Genomic DNA, 25,353 nt, shown 5'->3' with positions numbered 1-25,353 from the left:
AACCCCATTTTTGGGGGAAAAAAGTATATAAAAAGATCTCAAGTCATCTTTTTATAAGTATAGTATGGAGAGGGGAAAAATGCTAGGTTGAAAAGACTTTCGGAAGACCTAGAGGAAATGTAGATGGTTTGTGGCATGGAAAGAAACATCCATACAGTTTCCTAAGTGTCATTTTCTGACACTGGGCCTCGTATATATTTTGAATGTCTATAAGCGAAGCTGTACTTTTGTCAATGTCCTCTGTAGTCCTCTGTCTTTGGAAATAGAGCTTTTGGGGAAAATAAGTACCTTTGGAAATATAGTTTCAAAAATAGTGTTAGTCCAACATAGATTTAGAAATAAAATACAAATTCATCTTCCTTTGTTTATTCCACCATTTACCAGGGAGATTAACTCATAATGACCTTGAGTTCAATGAAAAGAGTATCTACTAAGTGAAATTAAACCAATAGGCAAAGTGTCTCCTGAAGCAAATCAGAGGGAAGATGGGCTACCAAGGGTCCTGTCACATCTCATTTCAGACTCTTCTTTCATTCCTAATTCAGAATGTCAATTTCTCTCACCCCCAAATCTCAGCTCCTGACGTGGGTTTTCCTGCCACTCCCAGTCCATAGCATACACCGCGGTGTTCATCCCCAAACAGCAAGCCCCATTGTCCTTGATAACGCAGACCTCCTGATTCTATTTGAATTGCAATCTGCCTAGCTTTAAAAAAAAAAAAAAAAATTCTTTAAGCTGGGTGAGACCATGGAACCTCACTGTGACAAATATGGTGTAAGTTGGTGCCTTTCTTGTAAGCCAAGAAAGGCTTCACAGAAGAGCCCAACAACAAACAGTGTGATTTTTCCTGACCTTTCCTGTCACTTCCGGTTCCTCCCTAGAACTCAACTGTGGTGGTTGAAGTTCCAGCCACCAACTTGTAAGATAACCGTGATAATTCAAGCCATGAGACAAAGTAGAGCTAAAACAATAGAGCCTAAATCCCCGGTGACCCCATGGAGCGCCGATCTCAGCCTGGGATGGCCTATCTCCAGACTTTACAAGATGAGAAAGAAAGAACTCTTCCTTTCATTTACCCATCATTGTTTCTGTTCAGAATGTATCAGGAGAATGCAATTCCTGCCTGACGAAAGCTAGAAGGCTCTTCCAGACCCAGCATCCCTGCAGCTAAATCTCAAGTCACCACCCCTGCTAACCTCCTTTCGACCCTCCCTCATTCTCTGCTTTGGAAATAGAGCTTTTGGGGAAAGAGCTTCTTCCGAGCTTGCTGCACAGTCCGTGCCCGGCCCCCAGCTACACGGTAAGAACAGAATGGAGAGAAGCAGTGACGATTCCTGCCCTGGTAGCAGAGGCGCCATTGAAAAGGGGCCGTTTGAGCCCGCATTTAAAGGATACTAACAAGAAAATGGGAAGGCAGGTCCTTCAGGGAAAGGGAGTGAGATCCAAGGAAGAGTGGAAATACCAACTTGAGAATTTAACTCAACACACTTGTTAAAGTGCCAAGGATAGTAATAGTCATTACAAAAGAATAGCACTAGGTACAATCTTATTAAATAGTAGAGAGGAAAAAAGATGAAATAAAGACAATTTGATCAAGCCAGTAAAAGGCTTGAAAGAGAAAGAAGACAAACAGAAAGAAAAAAATCACAGAGAAGAACTAGTAGAAATTGGTAACCATATAAAATTGCATTGTAGCAGGAAGCAGAGTAAAACAATGGGGAAAAAATGCAGGAGGCAAATATCCATCAAAATAAAGGCAGTTGACAAACCCTAATGTCAGAAAAACATATTCTAAGATGAAAATCTTTTTCGATAAAAATATTCTCCACAGAAAAAGATTCAGTTCATTAGGAAATACAAACATGTATGCAACTAACAAAAGAGTTTCAGAATATAAAAGGTACAAATCTATAGGATAATTAGAAAAGTTAACAAATCCACAACCTTTGATGAAGCACATTCCTGTCACTAATTGATAAATCTCTAAGGAGAAAAATAGTCAGAATTTAGATATCCTAAGAAAAGCAATTAGCAAGGTTATTCTAATGGAAATATTGAATGCCCAGGCAAGATTTACAAAAAATTAAGCAAGTCTGGGGCCACAAAGAAAGCCTCCGTGAATTTTGAATAATCAGTATCATGGGATCAGGTTATAAATTAATAATTTAAAAAATAATTTTGAAAACTTCACAGTTGTCCATCGAAAGCCACATACCAAGTAACAGATGGAACAAAGAAGTTGTAATGGAAACCAGGAAAATTCATATGTTGTGTGAAAATACAATATTTAAAACTTAGGTGATATAGCTAACGTAGTATTTAGAGAGAAATTTAGCCTTGAGTATTTAGGAAAGAAGGACTGAAATCAATAAGCGAAATGCCCAACTCAAAAGTCAGGAGCAAAGCAAGGGTCATAATGTAGTAAGGATCACATATTATGGAATTATCTATAAAGCTGCAATAGAATCAACTGCTGAAAAAATAACAAAGGATAAAATAGACAAATGCCATACAAGTTATGTAATTCACTAGAAAAATTTAGCTTAGGGGCGCCTAGATGGCTCAGGGAGTTAAAGCCTCTGCCTTCAGCTTAGGTCATAACCCCAGGGTCCTGGGAAGGAGCCCGGCATCTGGCTCTCTGCTCAGCGGGAGCCTACTTCCCCCTCTGTCTCTGCCTACCTCTCTGCCTCATTGTGATCTTTCTGTTAAATAAATAAAATCTTTTAAAAAAAAAAATTAGCCTAGGAAAATAAAGAAATGAAAATCCAAACACATTTATAACCGTTAAAGAAATTGAATCAGTAAATACTTACCAAGTGATCATTTTCCTGGAAGTCTTCACCAAACTTTCAAGGCACAATTAATCCCTATTTTATAATTTATTCCAGTGAATAGAAAAATTATAAGGCACAGCCCTCACACTTCAAGGATGTTTTATCATTATAAAATATACTAATACAAATCACCTCATCAACAGAATTAGAAAGAAAAACCATATGATCATTTCAATAGCTACTTAATATACTTTGATAAAATTCAACATGAGTTTATCATTAAAAAAAATTCTTGGCTATTAGACTCATAATAGAAGGGAGCTTATCTAATTAGACTATCTTTCAAAGCAAAATCCACAAAAAAAAAATTTGACATTTAAGCCTAAGAAATTGGAGACATTCAGTTGAAAGAGATCAAGACAAGTTAAGTACACAACTACTCTTCCATTAGACACCGAAACAATGGTTGAAAAGGAAGAAATAAACTGAACTCTAAGAAATGTTCATTGTCTTCAGTAAAGCCACTTAAGAACATTTCCAGATAGGGGCGTCCATATGGTACAATTGGGTAAGCGTCCAACTCTTGGCTTGGGCTCAGGTCTGGATCTCAGGGTGCTGTGCTCAACAAGGAGTCTGCTTGAGAGACTTTACCTCTCCCTCTCTCCACTCCACCTCCCCCCATGAACACATGTGCTCTCTCGCTCTAAAATTAAAAAATCCCTTAAAAAAAAAAGAACATCTATGGATAAATAATTAAAATACAGAGAAAGTTCTGGAAGTTTGCTACATAGAATCTCAGTATATAAATCAGTTCTGTTCCCATAAACCCTCAGGAAATAGGAGATAATATAATTCAGAAAAAAATAACATGGTAACAAAAAAATTGATGTGTCCTAAGTAATTTTGGCAAAAGGTATGTTGGACCTCTGTGGAAAATTTATAAAACTAAATCAAGAGATCCTAAGGAATGTCCAAATAAATTGATGCTATCCCACATTTGTGTGTGGAATGATTTAGTGTATAACTTCTTGAATAGGAAATATTCAGAAATATCCACACTCCCCAAATTCATCCGTAAATACAATGGAGATCCCATCAAAATCTCAGCTGACTAAATGGAACTGAAGTAGAGCCTAAAAGTGATAAACAGAGCAAAAAGAAATGTCTAAGGGCGATGAAGGAATTTCTGCAGAAAATGAGTAAGGTACGTTGAAATCCTTATTGTTCATAAAGCTACAGAGATTAAGACACTGAGATATTGGCACAGGGACAAAATGAACAATGTAACAGAGGGCCCATAAACAGACCCACATATATGTCATCTTTGATGTGTGACAAAGGGGCTCACTAGGGAGAGGTTCAACTCAATAAATGACTGTAAGACAGTCGAGAACCTTGATGTAAAAACACTTAGATACCTCCCTCAAGCCACTTAAAGAAATAACTCCAAAACAGATTAAAGCCAAAGTGAGAAACAAAACATTAAAATATTTAAGAAAACATATAAGAAGTTATCTTTATGACCTCTGGGTAGGGAAGCAGCTCTCAAAATAAGATACAAAGACTAGCCATAAAGAAAAAGGAAAAAAATCAATACAGTAAGCAACATTCAAGTTTAGACCTTCCATATGATGAAATACAACCTAAGAAGCAAGCCGTAGCTGGGAGAAACTTTAGGGCATACAAATGACAAAAGATGGTAGACAGAATAGGTTTTCAAACTCCTACCGATGCACCGGAGAAGGAGGAAACAAGAATACTGGCCAAATGAAACAGGAAACCCAGTGGCCAATAAAGAGAAGAATAGAATGCAGCTCCCAGATATTGTAAGAAACGTAATTAAAACAAAGTGGCACCATGTCATATCGATCAGATTGGCAATAGTGAAAAAGTCTGGCAGTACCAACTGTTATCACATATTGGCAAGAGAAACTGTAGAGGTGCAAATTGGTACCATCCCTTGGGAAGGCGTCCTGGGCACCCTTGTAATGTTGAAAATCTACATTCCATACAGTCTCACTGGCAATGGAAAAAATAAAAAATATGAACTGTTAAGACTGGATAGAGCTGGTTTGGTGAGTGTCCATTGGATTATCAGCCTTTTCTGTACGCTCAAGAGATTTCATAATTCAGTAAAGAAGACTGATGGGAAGTAAGGCGGTACAGACGGTGGACGAAAGCAGCTCATTAGAGCAGTTTTGTCCTGAAGAGGAACAAAGAAACTGGGAGCAGCTGGAGGGACATGAGCACAGAGGGCTATTTTTTAAAGTGGGTCATTTGAGGCATATTTATACATTGACAGAAATAACTTCATGGACAGAGAAATTGACCACATACTAGAGAAACAAGATAATTGTAGGCGCACAGGCCTTGGAGAGAGACAAGGCAGTAGAACTGGGGTTTGGCGAGAGCAGGGGTTGTCTTTGCATTGTCATGGGAGAGAGGACCAGGTGGGAAGAGAAGTTGTGTTGGTGCAGATGAAGGCTGGGCCCCTCGCATCTTTTGTTTTCCGATCAACATATGAGGTTGGGTTCGAAATGAGGAGTAGGGAGAGGGCATTAACGTTAGGGAAGAGAAGAGAAGCTGTGAAATCAACATTTTGGGAATCAAGAAAATGAACTTACAGGAATCTCCACGCTGCATCGAATGCCCAGCTGAGGCTTGTGGTTCTCATCTTAAAATGAACTCCACCATATGACATGGGATTTTCTCCAGCCAAGTTCAGCCGCTCAGGCCCCGGGGCAGAGAAGGCTGATGATACTGGGTCCCACAGGGAGATGGTTCCCAGGGAACAGAAAAAGAAAGAAGCCGGAAAGCTAAGGATGTTAGGAAGGCAGTTGACTTCAAGGGTGGTCATATGACATAAGCTATCGAAGAGGACTTGGGGACAAAAGCAAAGATGTCGTCAGTGGAGCAAGGTGAAGCCAAGGGATCGTTGCGCTGGGAGCCTGGGGAAGGTGAACCAGGACAAGCTGGCACGGGGCAGGGTAGGTTAAGCAGGTGCAGTGGTCCAAGCTGTGCCCATGACAGTGGGACCTGAGTTGGAGACGTTAATGGCCATAGCTGGCAGGCAAGACAGATGGGTCATGGAAGAAAGCCAGACTCTTCCATGTGTGTTGAGTGTTGATGGTGACGTCCCCAAGAGGAATCTTGAGTGAATGAAGCCGTGTGACACAGGAAGAGGAAGAGCCAGCAGCCATTAAAAAAAAAAAAAAAAAAGTTTACCGCTTTGTTAATCTTACAGCTTGAAAATGTGGTCCGGGGGAAATGGGCCTCTATGAAGCAACTCACAAAATAATAAGCTGAGAATCCAGAGGTATGGGACTCTAAACTCTGTACTCTCGCCCGTAGGGAGCATCCCATACAAGTTTCAACACAGTAAACTTGAGTAACTGAGCAATGGAATTTGATGCTAATCTTCCAGGACCTCCTCTGGACGGAGCTGGTCATCGTGACCCTTATCCAATGTGACTTAATCAGGAATGTATGTGGTTTAGTGTGTTGTCTTTTTTTTTTAAGATACACAAGCCCAAGCTGACCCTACACTCAGTGATCAGTCTCTAGGGGATGTGTGCAGGCCTGTGGTTTTTTGTAAAAAGCTCCCAAGATGAGGCCGATACCCAGGAACTTAACAAACATTAGCCTCAGCTTATTGTCAGTACAAAAGACTCACCGGTCTTCAAAGCATGAACAGTCCTGATAGTCCCAGGAAAGAAAGGATCTAAGAAAACAAAGACTTCAGTGCCCCGTTGTGGTTTTCTGTCCATCTCTATGGTTCTTGCTCTGAGCATACTGAACTGCAACTTATTCCAGCTAAACCATAGGTCATGATCCCAGGGTCCTGGGATCGAGCCCCGCATCAGGCTCTCTGCTTGGCGGGGGGCCTGCTTCCCCGTCTCTCTCTGCCTGCCTTGCTGACTACTTGTGATCTCTGTCTGTCAAATAAATAAATAAAATCTTAAAAATAAAAACAAAAACAAATAACAAGTGTGCTTTCAGAATCTTATGTTCTCACAGAACATTCCTTTTTTTTTTTAAGAATATTCTTAATATTTGCTTGCCTTGCTTAAGATTCACTAAAATATCAACTTTCGTCAATGGATTTCTAAAAAATGTTTTGCTGATCTGTAATATCTTCTGTACAATGTTGTCAAGTTTGTTACTTTAGAGACTGCTCGTCTTCTGGGATCTCTTTTCTGTCTGTCTGTCTCTCTCTCTTTCATATACACACACACACACAACTTTTCTCTTCTGCAAAGATCAGATTTCCCAGCTTTGTGCATAAATGGAAGAGAAAGAAACTAAGAAAAGATTTTCCCCACTGCACAGCACCAAAACCATTCTGACCGCTGTTTACTTCCGTTCTACCCTAACTCCCCAGCTCAACCAGCACAGACACGATTATTTAATTACACCACTATGAGAGCTACAATATTTGTTTCACCTTTCCCTACCCCCAGGAGATGATGTCATGCCCACTCACCCCAGGAAAACATGTCGGGCTCTTGGGCAAGTAAGGAAATGGTATGTAGATACCTTGTTCCTAAAAAATGGTGCCACGCCTTCCAACTTCCACCAAGTGAAGTAATGGTACACTGAGCGGGCCGGGCTGGCCTCTGCTTCACTCCCTAGAGCCTTGTGCCGCACACGGCCCATGATTCATGCAAATGTGGGAACTGCATCGGTGAAGTCACAAACCTCAGCGGCTCAGGCCACCTCAGTGAAGTGTCTTGCAACCTTCCATTCATATCATGGCAGAGGCACAGATGGGACGTAGGGGGCACCGCTGGGGGCATCAGAGGCCAGATCCCCCAACCTCTACTTCCAGACCAGGAACCGAGAACTCTGCCTGTCGAGGCCTGGTAGTAAATATTTAGGCTCTGTGTAAATATACAGTCTCTGTTGTGATTCAGATTCATAAGGTAATGGTGTTTCAATAACATCGTGTTACAAAAGCAGGAGTGGAGGAACATTGCCCCCTACCTCCCGGGGGGCGGTCACTGGGATCTTCCGCAGTCCAGCGGTCACTTGAATTTGAGCATGCCTCTAAATCATCGGGAGGCCTTGTTCAAATCAAGCTGGGGCTCAAGAACCTCCCGAGTTTTGGATTCAGTAGGTCTTGGGCGAGGCCCAAGACTTGACAACTTCAGACTGCCTCCAGGTGACACCGATGCCGCCGGCTGGGGGACCACGCTCTGGAACCGCTACCAGAGGAGTGTTAACACACACAGCCCAACCATTACCTTCTGAAAACAGATCAGAATTAATACACAGTCCTGCCATTGCTATAACTCCGTTGCTGTCATTTTCTTGTCCTTGCAGACTTTATTCAGGAATGTGGTTTTCTGGAAAGTTCGCTCCCCAGACTGGGGCCGGGTTTTTCTCTTGGTATTCGCAGTGCCTGGCAAAGTGGCTTATGTTCCCAGGGGCTCAGAATGTTTGCTTGCAGAATGAAAATAAAACGAATGACTGTACTTCTGCGTTAGACAATTTCCAACAATTTTAAAATGTGATACTAAGGATTTGGGTAAATGGCTCTGACTCAGAGAATGACATTACCTAGGGTGGGAAAATCATTTGTATTGAACAAGCAGCTCATGTTTTCCAGTTCACACATTTAGGGAAAATCTACATTTTGAAGACAGTCCTGAGTTTTCTCCAAGTCACATTAGATGTAGCCGGCCCTGAGTTACGAGTCTCCATAAGAAGAAGTCCTTGTGTGACGACATGGTGTTCCTTAGACCAAGAGGACCTTGGGGTCCCTTGGGGACCAAGGGACACAGGCTCTAGGTCTCACAAAAGGCTGTGCCAACGTAGGCAATAAGGGACCTTAGAGTTAAAAGATTGGGATCAGGCTGACTGGACATGTCCAGAAATAACTTGAGCAAAGGACGATGCCCAGATTGATTTCCCCCTTGGGGTGTCAGGCAAGGGCCGAGTGCCTTAGGAATCTCAGGGCTCCGGCGGAACCACAAAGGGATCAGAGCCCCGTAGTCCCCTTTTTTAGAAAAATGGGTGGGAAATTAAAATGTCCTCCAAATTATTTGATTGCGAAAAAAGAGAACCCCATTTAGTTTCAAAGCATGACTTTCCTTCCCCCACCGCGCACTGCCCCCCCTCACAAGCCACAGTGTGAAAAGACTGCTTGTTGTATGTGCTACCCAGGCATCAGGGCTATCCTGCATCCAAACATTCATTCAAACTGACAAAACACTCTCGGCACTTTAATTTTATTTCATAACGAAAAGGCAAACTGAACTTCTAAGCATTTTTATTCTAAATTTAATGGCTCACACTCCCGAGGTCGGCAAGCAGATGGAGTTGAAGACGAGAATGTATAATTGCAGATTATGAAACTGCAAAATTAATATTACTTTGTTAACGTCAAGATAAGATTTGAGAGCCAGGAAGGATTTTCAAGATCATTGATCTTAAACCTCATCACACAGATGAAGACAGGGAGGCTGGAGTGATGATTGTCCTTCCGGACGTGCAAAGCCCGCGGGGGGCCGAGCTGCAGTGATGCCCTCTCCTGGCGGTAAGCCGGCCTCCTGCTCCTGGGCTCCATGCTCCCCGTTAATTCCTTTACAAGAAAGGGGCTCTAGGGGGACCTGGGTGGCTCCGTCAGTGAAGGGTCTGCCTCCCGCTCGGGTCATGATCCTGGGGTCCTGGGATCAAGCCCTTCGTCGGGCTCCCCGCTCAGTGGGGAGTCCGCTTCTCCCTCTGCCACTCCCCCTGCTGTGTTCCCTCTCTCGCTGTCTCTCTCTCTCTCTCTCGTCAAATAAAGAAAAAAAAAAAAAAAGGGCAGGGGGAAGGGGCTTTAACTTGTCCTTCGCTGCTGCACCTTCCAGTGTGCACATTTGGGGGGAGAAGGCGGAGGGAGAGCGTGCACTCGTCCGCGATGCTGCCTGGCTATCGTTTGCATTTAGTCCACCATTTTGAGATATCTCATAATTTACTTCGATCTGGGAACAAAGCATCAAACAAAATCCCAAACAGCATTAAATCAAGAAGTCCTCAGTCTCACCACGTGGAGTGGGAATGAGGACTGGGCTGAGTATGACAAACACCCAAAACCAGGAGAGCTGAAAAGATGGAGGCTTCCAGGTGACAGGGAAAGCCAACACAACACCCCACACGCACCTCACCTCGGGGCCAGCATGGTTGATGATCACCCCAGAATTCTAGCCAGGAGGGAAGGGAGGGGAGTGCACGTGGCCATCCCCACGTGGCCATGCCTCGGACCTGGCACACAGGTTTCCTTGGTCGGAGGGTCAGATCCGTGGATCCCATGGTCCACGTCAGATCTGGGTCCCGTGGTCAGACGTCTTCGTTGGCCCCACGGGCCATCTTCGGATGTAAAGAACATGTCCACCCACTGGTACCCGAGGCCGGCAATCCTGAAGCCTCGCATCGTGAGCTCATGATAGCAGCCCGCGAGGCCGAGTTCCCCACGGCTCTGTTCTCCACAGGCTCGATGCCCTCCGACTCGCTGTAAACTAAAAAGTAAGTTGTCTGCCCACCTGTCCCACCCAATATTAATGGCGGAGCAGGGGCAGAAGCCCTCAATGAAGAACTGTCTCCCAGCGGAGGACAAACGGCAGTCACCAGTTCTTAACTGGCTTATAAATCCTTCAGAAGAGCCTCTGCCCAGGGGCGGAGTCCGTTCCTTGGTCGCTCTATCCGGCAGGCCTGGTCGACCTCCCCGGAAGGACATCCTCGTCAGTGTCTTCCACGGCCCCCTGGTTCGCCTGCTGAGAGCGTCGTGCTGGGTCCCGAGCTGGACCCGAAGGCTGAGGGACGCACAGCTTTCAGCAGGGTGGCCGTGCTTCACCAATCACACCCTTCTGCAGGCTTGCCCGTGGCTTCTTTGGCAACACAGCTTCCTCAGAAACTTAGCAGTGACTGCCATTAAAGCCTTAAAACTCAGCATTTTTATGTCTTTACCTCCGGGCTCGGCCAAAATTCTTTTCAAGTTAATGGGGACTATCTTGAGCGTGCCCGGAACAATAGTCTTGATGGGAAGGAAATTTCCTTCTTCTGATGTCCCATTGTCTGACAAGAGAATTCTCCTCAGAGGAACGTGAGAACAATTCCTGATTCTTTGGTCCTTCCCCCTGCAGTCTCACTCTGCTGCCTCCTGTCAGCTTGGGGTCCAGTCTGACTTTATTGGTCTTACAAAGTCGCAAGAGAACACTTATTCAACTCAGGCAGCTCGCTGGAAGTGACTCTGTTCCTCAAGAAAGCATGTCTCTTGGTGGAGCTGTGTTCCTTCCATTTTCGCTCAACGTCCGGCTGGCGTCGGTTTTAACTAACCTCTTGTGTGTCAAGGAGCAGCCAGGATGCACCAATATTCTGAGTTCTCTGACCCTTTCCTTGAACGTTGGTGATAGGTCAGTGTTCTGCCTCCCAACATATTCTAGGTGATCATGTCCCTGAATGCTTTGTTGGCGTGAAGCAAGGACCGCCAGCTTCCCAGCAGCCAAGATCTGAGTCTTGGCCACCCACCATCAAAATGTTTCCTCTAAGCCAAGGACATCCATTTTAGGCTCTAACCAAGGCAATGTTGTACCTCCAGGTATTGAATTCTGCTCTACGAATTTTGGTGTGAGAGAGAGCACCCCGAGTGGTGTTGGTGTAAGCATAGAAGTTTCGTTCTTTCTGACAAGATCTCTGAACTGTGATCTCTGCTCCACTGAGGTCACCAGCCACTCAAGCTCCTTCTTCTCCTTGCTCTGCCATGCCCTGGTGATTGTCTTGCCTTCGTGGCCCAAGGCAAGACCATATCCACCAGTCATCTCCACCAGTAAGGTGGCAGAGGAGGGAACGACACATCCTTGCTTGTTAAGCATAACTGGGAGATTTCACTCAATCCCATTATTCAGAATTTAATCTTGAGAATAAATTTACTCTTTAGTATGGCTTGGTGCCCAGACAGAATTCTGGGTTTTTATTGCTATGGAAGGAGGAGAAGTCAATATTGTGGAAAACAAGCAGCCTTTGCCACACACCGTGGAATCTGTTTAAGGTGAAGCATAAACATCTAGAAAATAACCTATAATTAGTTCATAGATATAATTGCAGGGTGATTCTACTGTCTTCCTCTAAATCTCCCCTCTCTAAAGCATTCCTGGTATTGCCAAGAAGGAGATTATGAGAAATTCCTTATCCAAAACTTCAGGGCGACCTAAATCCTTTAGTATCATTTGAGTTTCCTTTCACTCCCAAACAAGGGGCATCTACTCTTTGTATGCCTGTAAGGAGACCGAGTGATGAAATCTTGAGGTAAGTGTTCAAAGTTCATCTTCTGGATACATCTGGTTGACCTCCTTATTTTTGTTGTTAGTGAACGTGGTTCTCATTGTTAGAATCCACATGGTCTTTTTATCAAAATATCGAGCTTGTTTTCTGTTTTCTTTCGTGGCTTCAGTCCCTGGACTATGTTAATTTTATTATCAGTGCCCTATTATTCCAGGGTCTAAATCTACCGTTTGTGTGTTTTGCTGGCTCAGGCACATGGCAGATTCTTCTTATGATTCTTATGTTTAGATTGTGAGTTTGTGGGGCTTTATCAGTGAAAATCCCGAGTGTCCTGGATTAAATTATGTCCCTTGGGGAGGGCAATGGGCATCCTCGGATTGATACCAGACTGGGACTCCTTTGTTGTCAAGTTCTTTCTTTGGGATCCCAAATAGAGTGACCTCAAGAAGAATCTTCATGGGCACCTGGGTGACTCAGTGGGTTAAAGCCTCTGCCTTCGGCTCAGGTCATGGGTCCTGGGATCGAACCCAACAGTTCCTCCCTGCAGGGAGCCTGCTTCCCCCTCTTCTCTCTCCGCCTGCCTTTCTGCCTACTTGTGATCTCTATCTGTCACATGAATAAATAAAATCTTTTAAAAAAAAGAAGAAGAAGAAGAATCTTCATGAAAGAAATCTCATGGTCAGAATGGTTAAGGATGGGAAGAGTTTCTCCCACCATGAACCCAGGAGGAGACAACTTCGTTATCTCTTCTCTGGTCAGTGGATGTTCATGTATCCTGTCACTGAGGATGTGACCAGTCGATAGGGCTGGCTCTCAGGATTGGGTGGAGGGCGAATTTTGTCTCATCATCTTACATTGACCCAACATCTTATTTTCTGCGACCATTAAAATCTGAGCCCCTTGATCAGTGGTGACCAAGATAAGCATGCCCCCCAGTTCATACAATGCAACCAAGTGAGAGTCTATTCTCTTTATTTTTAGTGCTTGGGAGTCTCCACACTTTCTTGAGAGCTCAGCTGTGTATTTTATTTTATCTTATTTTATTTTATTTAAATTCAACCAGCCAACGTACAGTACATCATTAGTTTTAGAGGTAGAGTTCCGGAATTCATCAGTTGCGTATAACACCAGGTGCTCACCCCAACACGTGCCCCGCTTAATGCCCGTCACCCAGTTACCCAAACCCCCTCACCCCCTACCACCATCCCTCCAGCAAACCTCCACTTGTTTCCTAGAGTTAAGAGTCTCTCATGTTTTTTTTCCTCCCTTTCTGATTTCTTCCCATTCAGTTTTCCCTCCCTTCCCATATGACTTCTGTGCTGTTTCCTATATTCTACATATGAGTGAGCCTTATTTTTATCCAGCCTTTTCAGGCATTCTGTAGTGGAACGAGCTGTACACTACATACTAGTCTACATAAAGAGAAGTCAAGTCCTTATTTCATTCGTGTAGAAGCAAACTAAGCTACATACTCTAACCTAATAAGTTGTAATGGAAGGAACAGACTAAAAAGAAAATACTTGCAACATTTGTCACGGACAAAGACTTAGTATGTTTGTACATCCAGGGACATTTGCTTATTTTAGCTGGCTCTCAGGTCCCTAGGTAAAGACAGTGGCTTCGTGCGCACCCACATCCCTGGTTAACCACCCCATCTCTGAAGCCTAGCCAATTCTTGCACCCTAAGGATGGGCATCCACAGAGTTTACGGGATCAGCACTACTGTTTTCCTACCCGCGAGAAGACAGTTTCTCTGTTACCTCCCAAGAGTATTCATACCCGATTACTGGTGGTGGGACTGTGACTTTCCGATAGGACGTCCCAAAGATGGTAGACTTTCCAGTATGATCTCTTGATGATGGTAGATATGGACAAGTGGGAGCCAGAGCAAGATGAACAGAGGAAGTCAGTGAGCAGTGATGGCAGCTCACTCATTAGGAGGGTTTGTAGGTCTCCCAGAGCAACCGGGACCAGATTCTTTGTAGTGAGCTGATTCCTGGCTATCAGGCTAGGGATGACTGAGTTCCCATCATTGATGGGTGGGGTACCGAGAGCTAAGGCGGCTTTATACTTTCAAGCCATGGGTGATCTGGGGGATGCTAAAGATACAGAGTACTTAAGAAAAAGAAAATCCCAAATAACAGATGAATAAATAATAATTCATAAGAGGAACAATAAAACAGTTATCAATCATAAGATTAATTTTGTTACAAAATTAAAAAATAAAGTAACAAGAGATGTTGTTTTCATCCTACCAAATTAACAAAGACGATCAGATGTAGAGTTTGCCCTTTTATTTGTCTGACTGATGGGAACGCACATTTGTGTAAATTTTATGAAGGCAAATACTTAGAAAAGAGCTTTTAAAGTGGATATACCGTTTCATTCTAAATTAACTTAAAGAAATAATAAGAGAGACTTATAAAATTTGGGGACAGAGAGTGCTGCTGCGGCACTCTTCGACATAGTAAAGAAATCTGAAAAACAGGAATATTTCACGATAGAAGAATAATCAAATGAGTTTTATTCCATCCGTTACAAGGCTAGGATGGAGTTGCCTGGATCTCACTTTCTTCTCAAAGCCTCTTTCAAGGCCTAGAAAACTGTTTATAACATTCTTGCAAAAATTGTTTATGACACAATTATGGTGAGGGTGAAAAACACAGATTGCGGAAGACAGTATATAAAGTAGCACAGTCTGAATTGTGTATACTTAAACCAATCTGCATGAAAACAACTGGAAATATGTACACAGGTGAGTGATTGTCACTTTCTCCAAGGTGAATTTCTCTATGTTTTAAATTTGCCACAGTCACGTAAGTTATCTGTATGTTCATTGTACAGGACAATGAAAGCAGTCGCTTCGATTATATGGTCTCAATCATCTGGGTGTCTGCGGCTCTAGAGTTTTACCCCCATTTTGTGATGCGCACATCTGGAGAGTCGTTCCAGGGGAGGGTGGCCTTCACCCAAGAGGGTCCTTGGAGACCCTGCTGGCTCTGGGTTTGGAGGAGGAGCCCCACTCCTTGTTGGGGAGTCCCCCAAGTCCTTCTCATTCTTGTGTTGTTGGTTTTGCTTTTCTTTTCCTTTGCTCAGAAGAGTCTCTCAGAGTCGTTCTGCTAGTTAGCAATTCTATCCCTCCTTATGCTGAGTTTCCTGTAGATACCAGGTGAAACCAGATGAAAGTGCCAATGTGTAGGTCTTTCACATCCACAGAAAGTGATTTCAACTGGGCTCACCCACCTCAGTTTCATCTCTTCCTCATTTAGTGGAGAAAGTCTTTTTCTGGATTGATTAGAAATTCTAGTTAACTGGCTGCCCCATGAGGGCAATGGTGCTGGACAGAGCTACACAGGCTCCGAGGAATGCTTTCACATGAGCACAGATTGGTTGAACTTTATTTAATTTTTTTTAAGTTTATTTATTTATTTTTTAGTAATCTCCACACCCAATATGGGGCTCAAACGCATGACCTCGAGATCAAGAGGTGCATGCTCTTTTGACTGAGCCAGCCAGGCACCCCGTAAATGTTTTTTGGTTTTTGTCTCTCTCTCTCTCTCTCTCTCTCTCTCTCTTTCTTTCTTTCTTTCTTTCTTTCTTTTTTTTAGAGAGGGAGGAGAAGGAGGGGCAGGGAGAGAGCAAGAATCTGAAGCAGACTCTATGCCCAGCAGGGAGCCGGAGGCGGGGCTGATCTCACAACCCTGAGATCATGACCTGAGCTGAAATCAAGAGTCAGAAGCTTAACCTACTGAATCAGCCAGGCAGGCCACCGCTTACATGTTTTAGAATAATACTTTCCCACCCACTAGACCATCAATTTAGAAGGTCCTGTTGGAGTTGAAATTAATATTGAAATAGGCTTCATATACATAAAAAGGAGCAGTTTCCTCTGGTCTTTCATTTAGAACAATAAACCTAAAAAGGAAAAGAAAGAAAACTTTCACAATATTTTATACATTGATTAGATTTGCAAGGTATTTTATTTTTGTTGTTGTTGTTGTTTGTTTGTTTTTTAAAGATTTTATTTATTTATTTGACAGACAGAGATCACAATTAGGCAGAGAGGCAGGCAGAGAGAGAGTGAGGGAAGCAGGCTCCCTGCTGAGCAGAGAGCCCAACTCGGGGCTCGAACCCAGGACCCCAGGATCATGATCTGAGCCTAAGGCACAGGCTTTAAACCACCGAGCCACCCAGGCACCCCGGATTTGCAAGGTATTTTGAAACAAATTTGAATTCAAATGTTAAAAGCTGCCGATGACTGGCAATAACATAAAAACAGAAAATCCAATTTTAAAATACATATTTCATGTTGGCGTAGAAGAAATACCCATCTCAAATCATTCCTGGAGTTTGCAAAGTGGGAAAAAAAAAAAAAAAAGTAAAATGTGGTTTAGACACAAAAGCAAAAACATGTTAGCAGTTCCTGGGCAATGATTAGCAAATGGGTCAAGAAAGAACTACCCAATATCATCTCCATCCTTTTTATCATGTCCTACTGCCTTTAATCTTGGCTAAGGCATGAGATCCTGCTGGCACAAAGTGATGATGCGAAGGATTCCTCTTGCTGGCAGCCGGGATAAGCAAGCCTGAAATTCACCAGGGGACTGGGAGTCTTCAGTTCCAAGATGACCGGGGACAGGATGAGAACAGGGTTGGGGAAGAGCAGAGGGCAGAGTGAGCCCTGGAGCTCAGAATTCTGGGGAGGAGGGGGCGAGGAGAGGAGTGGAGGGTGACAGGTAGGGGGACTGTTTGGGGTGTCCAGTCAGACGGGAGGAAGGACCACTGAGATCGCTTAGCGCGCTGGAAGCCTGGAGAAGGAAGCAGGTTCAGGAAGGGACCGAAATCAACTCCACCGACGCTACCAAGAAGGTAGCTAAATGCGAGTCGCCGGCTGGGTCTGACCTTGGGTGTAGCTGGGAGCGGCTGTTGGGAGGGGAGGGGCAAGAGTCTGAGAGGAGGCAAGAGAAGTGGAGGAGTGTTGAGTATTTTTTGAAGTTTTCCAGCAAAAGGTCATGATCATGGCTGGAATCCTAACGTTTGCAGAAGAAATGAACAGTACAAACAGGCCTACTTGCCTAAATATTTAAAATATAAATGCAACTAACAAGCTGTTAAGGAAAAGATGTTCCATTCTCCTATCTTGGAAAAAAAACAACAACACATATTTTTGATGCAAGATGTTACCATCAGAAAAAACAAAGTAAAGCGTATCAGGGAATCTCTCTGAAGATTTTCCTACAGGCATGTGAACCAGCAATTTTCTCAGAATGTATCTCAGAAGTTATCATTACAATTATCTCCAAAGTAAAGAGGCAATACATTTGTTAACATCCCAGGTTTGAATTTGATATTAGAACTCCTCCAACCCCTACTTCAGATCCGGGAGAAAGGGCAAACTATATACTTTTGCCATGGCGACCCATGGCAATTGAAAATATGGGGCCCCGTGTTCCAAAACAATTAAGAATTTCAAGATGTTGACAGCAGAGCATTAACTCAAGCGTGAGACAGTCTGAGGGTGGCCCCTGTGAATGGAGGTTACCCAGCCCATTTGAGCAGGGGTCCAGTCTCACTATACCTCCTCCTGGCCCCACGATCCCACCCACGTGTGAGGCAGAATGGGGGGATCTGAGGTGGTGGGCTGGGAAGCTGTCAGTAAACATGAAAAATGGACCCAGAATCTTTATTCCACGTTCTCACCTCCTTCAAGCCTGATGGGTCTATGTAAATTTCACAGTCTCTCCCCATACGTCTAGTTCCCCTTCCTGTGCTCTATCGGATCCCCTTCAGACCCGAGGCACTTATCTCCATATAACAAACTATATATTTACTTTTATTAGTCAATAATACTTTTACTAGAAAGTAAGCTCCCATAAGAACAGGAGTTGTTTGTTTGTTTGTTTTTTCCTGTTTGGTCCTGAAAACAGTGCCTAGTCCATATTTAGTGCTCAGTAATATTTGGTTTTGGGGACAGATAAAGTAGGACCTCATGAATCTACTTTGATATGAAGTCTCCTGGAAAAAGTCCCCAATGGCAAAATAGCTCATCTCTTCTTGAGTGTGAGCCTTCAATTCCACCAGAGGAATGTGGCTCCCTCCTCTCTCTGAGTTCCCTTTAAAATGCAAATATTGCAAGCGCTGAACATTATTTAACACTAAAGTTACATCAGCATTTTCCTGCTTTGGGCCCGAGATGGTGGAAAGACCCACGAAGCGAGCAATGGTGAAAATATTGCCTTGAAAGTAGAAAACTGAAAACAGCTGATGTTAGAGGGTGACAGCCGAATAATAGGCAAGTTTGAAAGCTGACTTCACAAAAGAAGCCATCAGACCCCACCGACTGAACTCTTAAGTCAGGTAGATCTTATTCTGATTATTGGAGAGCGATTATCTCTAAGAGGGTCTGGTCCAGGACCCTGAGATGCATGGACCGTCTGGAGGGACCACAGTGCTGTAGGGTGGGTGGTGGTGGAAAGAAGACTAGCATTAGGAGGAAAATGCGTGGGACCAGAATGGAGGAGCTAAGGCAAAAGGATTTCGGCTCCCTCCATTTTGACCTTGGACTTCCTAGTTGGGCTCTGCTTTCCAGCTGGTGCCTCAGCTCAGGTAGAAGACCCCGAGGGCACAGCATCCCTGATTGGCAAGGAGACTATCCCTCAAGCAACAGGGACTGCCCAGAGCCAGCAAGATGCCACCCGCGATTGACTCCAAGATAATGATGGAATTGGCCATCCCTGCCGACAAGCCCGTCCCCCGCCTCCCGCCCGTCTTTGCCCCAGATCAACCCGCAGGGATGTTCAGCACGTGGGAGACAGTCTTTGAGATGCTAGTCCAATCGTCCAGGTGTTGGCCTCTCTGAAATAAATTTCTTTCTTGTTGTACCACTGCTTGTTTCACCACTGCTTGTTTCTCTGCCTTTGGATTTTGCGGGCAGCTAGTGGCCAAACCTGGTCGGTTTGGGACCCCAGAGACAGGTCCTCTTGCCCCTCTGCGCCCCGGGCTCCAATAGAAGAGAGGCCTCCGAGCAGATCTCTTCACATCCCCCAGGCTCCTGGGCACCTGACCCGATCACCAGAGTCTGATCAGGAAGCACGGACTTTGGATCTGGCTTCAGGGTTGATGGAAAAAATCCGTCTCCCGGTTATTCGTCTTTCTTCTGGTGCCTACGTTTATCAAGCTTCGGAAATAGGAGGAAAGGCACATGAAGAGCACCTTTCCGGATACCTGGCTCCTGGGGTCTCTGGGACCTCTATGGTCTCCCAGAGCAGGGTCCACCAACACTCTCGTGGAAGTGAACACACGGTGTTTCTTCATTTTTTTTTGAAATCTACATCAAGTTTTTGTCTGACTTAAGGGTCTTCCCACCTCCGCCTGTCCGGAGAAGATAAAAGAGTAGATAGCTGGGAAACGGAAAAGAGAAAATAATCTAAGTTCATCTGACCCAACTCTACACTCGTCCAGCTCCAAATACAAGTCCATCATGGACTTGACCGTCCAGATTCTGGACCTTGGCATTCCCTCGACTGCGAGAAATGTCTCCGTCTTTCATCTTCAACTCTGGATTCCTTTCCTTTCCCTATGGATGAGGGACATAGCTGTATCTCATTCTTGATATAAAGTGGAAAGAGAGGCCCTGCTGGGAGTTACCGTTTCTGCCTTTGAGACTGAAACATAGTAAAATGAAAACCAAAAATCATTAATCATTGCCTGGAAGTGGGCACAAATCTTCCCCTTAGACATTTAAGACATTTACGGTTACATAATGAGCCAGGGGTGCCTTGTGGGATAGGCCAGGCTTCCATGTCGTCAGAACAGGGGCAAGAGCAGAGAAGAGAAGCAGACCTTACCCAGCAGCGACGGGGGAAGGTCCCGAAGTCAGGTCCCGAAGTCAGACCAAGGAGTTGTAAATCATAGGGGTAACACTTGCTAAAGGACTCATCGGCATTTTGACAGCACTGGGAAGAGAAATAATAAAATTCCAATGTAGTGTAAATATAGTGCCTCTTGTCAAGTGTGAAGGAAACACAATAGCCTACCCCAGGGTGGGCAGATAGCAGATTTTGCCTGGGGTAGTGAACAGTAGTACTTTGCCTTTACAGATGAGGTTGATTATTGTGCCCTTTTCCTTTCTTTCTTTCTTCTTTTTTTTTTTTAAGATTATTTATTTAAGACAGAGAGAGAGAATGAGCAAGGGGGAGGGGCTGAAGCAGGCTCTCCCTCGCAGGGAGCCCGATGCGGGGCTCGGTCCCAGGACCCTGGGATCATGACCTGAGCCGAAGACAGATGCTTAACCCACTGAGCCACCCAGGACACTTCCCGAAGATAACTTCCATTGTTTGTTGTTGTTGTTGTTGCTGTTGTAGTTCATAGGTAGCCAGATCAAGGGGAGTCAGATGCAGAGCTCATAGAGAGATCACATGAAATCTTGGACTCAGAGTGAAGGGGACTTGGGGAGTATTTTCTTCTACAAGAGGATGACGTCTGTTTGGTGCCAAGGGGGTGACTGAGAGAGTTGAGAGCGGAGATACTGCCAGCTATTGGCTCCTTCGCACCAAGAGTCCTCCCCCGCCTGACTGTACGAGTTGTGGGACTAAGACTACATCCGAGCAGAAGCTTTAAGGGCCACTGGATGTTTGCCTCAACTCCCTTATTTTCCTCCGGCCTGGACCACATTCTGTCCCAAGGGGAGGGGCCGCGCCTCCGACTTTGGTCCTGGAATGAGGATACATGAAGCTGACCCACCAATGACATTGACAACGAGCGAGAAATAAACCAGACACTTGCAGCAGCATAGAGTGAAAACTGATGGTGAGATTCTGTGATCGTCCAGCTCTTTGTGTAGCTGATGATTCACACAAGGACAGCGAAGCCTGGGAAGCATCAGGTCAATCTGGTCAGAGATTTACACAAATTAAAGTTTAAAAAAACAGAAAGATGAAAGGTTGGCGGCATATAAACAGAACATCTGGATTACAGACCAAGATTTGGGCTGAGCTGATGATGTTGCCTGCCTTCCCGATGTGTGACTGGAACCAGACAGTGTAAGGATTCCTGATGGCTTTGAATTCAGGGGTATCTGAGTCATTAGAACTCGCTTGCATGTTATGTAACTCGAATGTATGCTGCGTGTGATTTTTTTGGGGAGTGATAAAAACTGACATCTTCAAAGGTGATGCAACCTTAGCAGTTTAGTTAGCTGAGTATCTGTCAGGTTAGAACGGAGGGTCTACGCATAACTGATTCAAGAGCTATTTGATTTCTGTCCTATTTAGTACAAGTTAGTTTTCGAAAGAATTGGACAGACGGATTTTCTTTGTGCTGTTCTTTTCTTTTTGCCCCAAATAAAAATGTGAAGACTTCAACAGGTTCCTTCCTTCTTCTTCTTCTTCTTCTTTTTTTTTTAATCAGCAATAAAACTACCATATTCAAAGCCATTTGTATAAATTGCAGGGAGAGCTGCCACCCTCCTGTGATCAGTGGACTCTAAATGGAAGTTTGATAAAGCCTGTCAGTGTGCTTGTTAGAGCATCAATAACCTTGGCCTTTGGGAAGGGAGGCTGATGAAGACGGATGGGCGGTGGGCTCCAGCCAGTCAGGCTCTTCCACTGCCAATCGTAGATGCTGATGCGTTCGCCCGCGGGAACGCCACACGGGGCAATTAACAGATGCCACAGCCGGAAGCTCGGGCCTCTCTCATTCAACACCATCGCTCTGACTTCACGGCCAACTCTTAATCATTCTAGGAATGCGACATGCCGCTGCTTGGCACTTTTTCCAGGAGACATGATGGAATGACATTTTTCCAAATACTTCTTCATAATGTGATCGAATCCATAGCTTCCTTTTGCAAGTTTCAACATTTTTAATCGCAGGCGTTTGGAAAGTTAGCATGTTTGAATGGAGTCCTGAGAGTAAATGGACATATTTGAATTCCTGAAAGTCGATAGGAAAAATTTAAGCACACAGATACCTTATGTTTCCTTAAATAAAAACACTTTATATTCTCTTAAATAGAAAATATACACCTACCATGCATTAATTTACTTAACTGGATATACAGTTAAGTATATATATAGTCAATCTATACATTTGTTTTATTGGGCAATGCTAGCTGCTATAATGAATAAACCCAACATTTTGGTTGCTTAATATCCTGGAACTTTTTTTCCTTGTTCGTATAACAGTCCAATGCAGGATTCCTGGTCAGAAGGCAGTTTTTTCCTAACTTGTGATTCAAAGACCTTAACATCTTGCATTACGTTGGGCCACCATACCTGGTGCTATGATACCTCAAAGTATTCTTTTTTCTAACCAGCACAAGGGTAAGAGGACAGTAGAGAGGGCTCGGTTGCCTCAAAACATCCCAGCTAAGAAGTGACACACATCATTTCCACACATACTTCACTGGAAAGAACTGGTTTATGGCCAGACCTAGGTATACAGTTGATATGGAAAATGATCTAAGTTGGCGAACCATCTACAAAGAACATGTCCAAATTGTGGAAGACAGAGCACCATTTTGGGTTCATAGCTAGCTTTTACTGCTATAGTTTCGTAAGTTTTTTTTTCATATATTTAAACACATTGGTCTTTTTATATCAATTTTAGGTCAGTTCTATTTCAAAATTCGAGGGTCAACATCTACCAAAGCATTGAATTTTCAACAATCTTTCTACACACAGAGTTTATATTACAGTCCTCATTGTCCGGATTGTTGTGTAACACTTGGTAATTAAAATTCTCCTAATATCACTGGGCCCACCTGGAGAGTTTCAGTCTATACTTATGATTTGGGGTTGAAGGCAAACAGTATCATGCAAATCACACACTCCTTTCAGATATCACACAAATATTAAATCCAATGACTGCAGAAACATATTTTCCCAGAAAGAATCCAGATAATTTCCAATTATACCATTCATTCATTCACTCACATTTATTATTCTCCTACTAGATGCCAGGCATGAAGACTCATTTCACATTTCTGCTAGTGTAAAATATTTAATTTTGTTACCCTCAACTTTTCATGTAAATTTATTAAGAAAGGGAAAGGGAAAACAATTGCATGAACTGAGTCTGTAGCCCTCCCTCCTATACACTGAAACGATTTGTTTTTGGTTTTGTTTTGTTTTCCCTCCAAATGCTCGGGTCTTATTGGTTAATGAGGAAGCTGTTCTCCCGGAAGTACTGTATTTAATAAAGTGTAAACATTAAGCTGATTTTCCGGGTATGGGGCAGGGACTCACAGACTCAGAGACCACACTCCTCACCTCCCTCCTTCCAACTCCTTGTGGCTTCCGCTCACCCAGCAGATTCGGTTCTTCAGCCCTGGAGAGGAGGAAAAGCCACGTTAGTGAACAAAAGACTTCCTCTCCCCATTCCTTCCCCGTTCGCATGTGTGCAGCTCAGAGAGCACGCTTTGAGAAATGGAGAAAGAAATCCGTACTAATGACTTGGTAATAAGTCAGATAGATTTCCATCTTTTTTGTTTTCAGCCAGATTGCAGAAGAACTTAATTAAATTGTCAGCTGATAGAGCATTAAAAGTAATTTTAGATGATAGATGATAGTACAATTTCTGGAGGGTAGCTTTGAAGAGTTCAAAGAATTGAGTGACATTGTTACCGCAATTTTCTTCCATTTCCATCTATTTATGTGGATGAATTCTCAAAGCACTTGAACTTATAAAACTGAAAAATAAGAATGGAATTGATACTGGATTCTTTTAATGTTTTAGCAACAAGTGATCTCTATCCAGAGACATATAAACTTAAAAAAAAAGGAAGAAAAAGAAAAAGAAGAAAAGAGTGCCCATCCCACTAAAGATGCATTTTTCAATAAAATGTTATGTTCTTTCTTATAATTATCAAAATTTGTGAGACATTTTCATTTTTGTTCCATTATGCAATGGTAATTATTGTAATGATAACTAAATCCAGAAGTAATTATTCAAATGGTAGAGCAGGGTATTTAAAACATCACATGATATTTTAGAAAATTAAATTTAAATACATACCCATATTTATATTGTAGAGAAGTATAATGGAAATGCAAATTTAATGAGCAAAAGAAATGATGTAAAACTCCTCCTGTAAGAGAAGACTTTGTTCATCTAGTTTAAAAATAGTCAATGGATATCAAATCACTTTGGAGTTTAGATTCCACTGGATCTATTTAAAAGAGAAAATATTAAGGCTTTACTTTGAGCTTCCAAAATGTACAGGACCTTTGAAATTATAGCCTTGCAATTAGTTAAATTTGTGATAAGACATTTGGATATTAACTTTAACATATGAGAAGAGAAACATTCATACCGTCATCATTCTTTCTGGAAACATATTTGAACGTGCCGGCCATGGTGGTGGTGTATTTCCAAGTTCACCAGATTGGACGAACAGCACACAGTGGGAGGGCATACAGTTGTTCTAGCTCTTACTCAAAGCTCCTGAGGCTGGAGAAGTATCATAAGTTACAAAGTTCAGATGGTACCTTCTCCACAGTACATAATATCCTGGGATCGTTTCATAACATCTCAACTCTTTGCTACTTCCCTAGCTGGGAGGGAGTAGGTTTCCCTTGTCCCTCAGTCTGGACTAGCGTCTGACTTTTTTGGGCCACTGGAAGGCAATGTAAATGACACTTTAAAATTTGAGCCTGTGCCCTAAGAAAGCTGCAGCTTTCCTTCCATCTTCTTGGAGTCCATCCTCTCAAAACCCCACTGTCCTGCGGAAGGAGCCCCAGCGAGTCACATGGAGAAGGTTCTGGTGGGGACCCAATTTGTCTCAGTCGGGGCCCAGCTCAGACTTGCCTGCCAGCCATGTGAGCGAGCCGTCTGAGGAGTCCCAGCTCAGGTGAGCCTCCAGATGTCCACAGCTCCTAGAGGATTCCACGTGGGACAGAAGAATGACCCAGCTGTGCCCATCAACCCTCGATCTCATGAGGAGACAGAGACCGTGAACGGTGGTGGTTGCTTTAAGCCCGTGTAGGATTCGCTCATTGCATAGCAAGAACTAACTGTGGGGTCCCAGTGGGGTCTAGGGCAGCACCCTGTAACCAAACACATGAATATTTCTGCAGAAAGATCTAGAGAGTCACAATGAGGAACCACAGAGATGGTAAATAGCCTCACATCAGTTCATGTCAACTGTTCCCTTAAAAGTGCATTGGGTCACTTTTTAAAAAATATTTTATTTATTTATTTGACAGAGAGCGAGAGCATGAGCAGGGGGAGCTGCACGCAGGGAGCCCAAGACGAGGCTCAGTTCTAGGCCCCTGGGATCGTGACCTGATCCCTAGGCAGGCACTTAACTGACTGAGCC

The 25,353-nt window shown here is 43.6% G+C and overlaps 1 long non-coding RNA gene across 1 annotated transcript; it reads right to left on the bottom strand.

The window, feature by feature from the left end:
* Window positions 1-23,432: 23,432 nt before the first annotated feature.
* On the bottom strand, window positions 23,433-24,474 carry LOC309860650. Its single transcript, XR_014309520.1, has 3 exons — window positions 24,349-24,474; window positions 24,051-24,204; window positions 23,433-23,724 (listed from the first exon to the last, which is right to left on the bottom strand). It is a non-coding gene; the product is annotated as an uncharacterized lncRNA (long non-coding RNA).
* Between the last annotated feature and the right edge of the window lie 879 nt (window positions 24,475-25,353).

The sequence above is a fragment of the Mustela nivalis genome (genome assembly GCF_964662115.1).
Source record: "Mustela nivalis genome assembly, chromosome: 3".
NCBI classification, from domain to species: domain Eukaryota; kingdom Metazoa; phylum Chordata; class Mammalia; order Carnivora; family Mustelidae; genus Mustela; species Mustela nivalis.
This window is presented reverse-complemented; position numbering and strand designations above follow the sequence as displayed.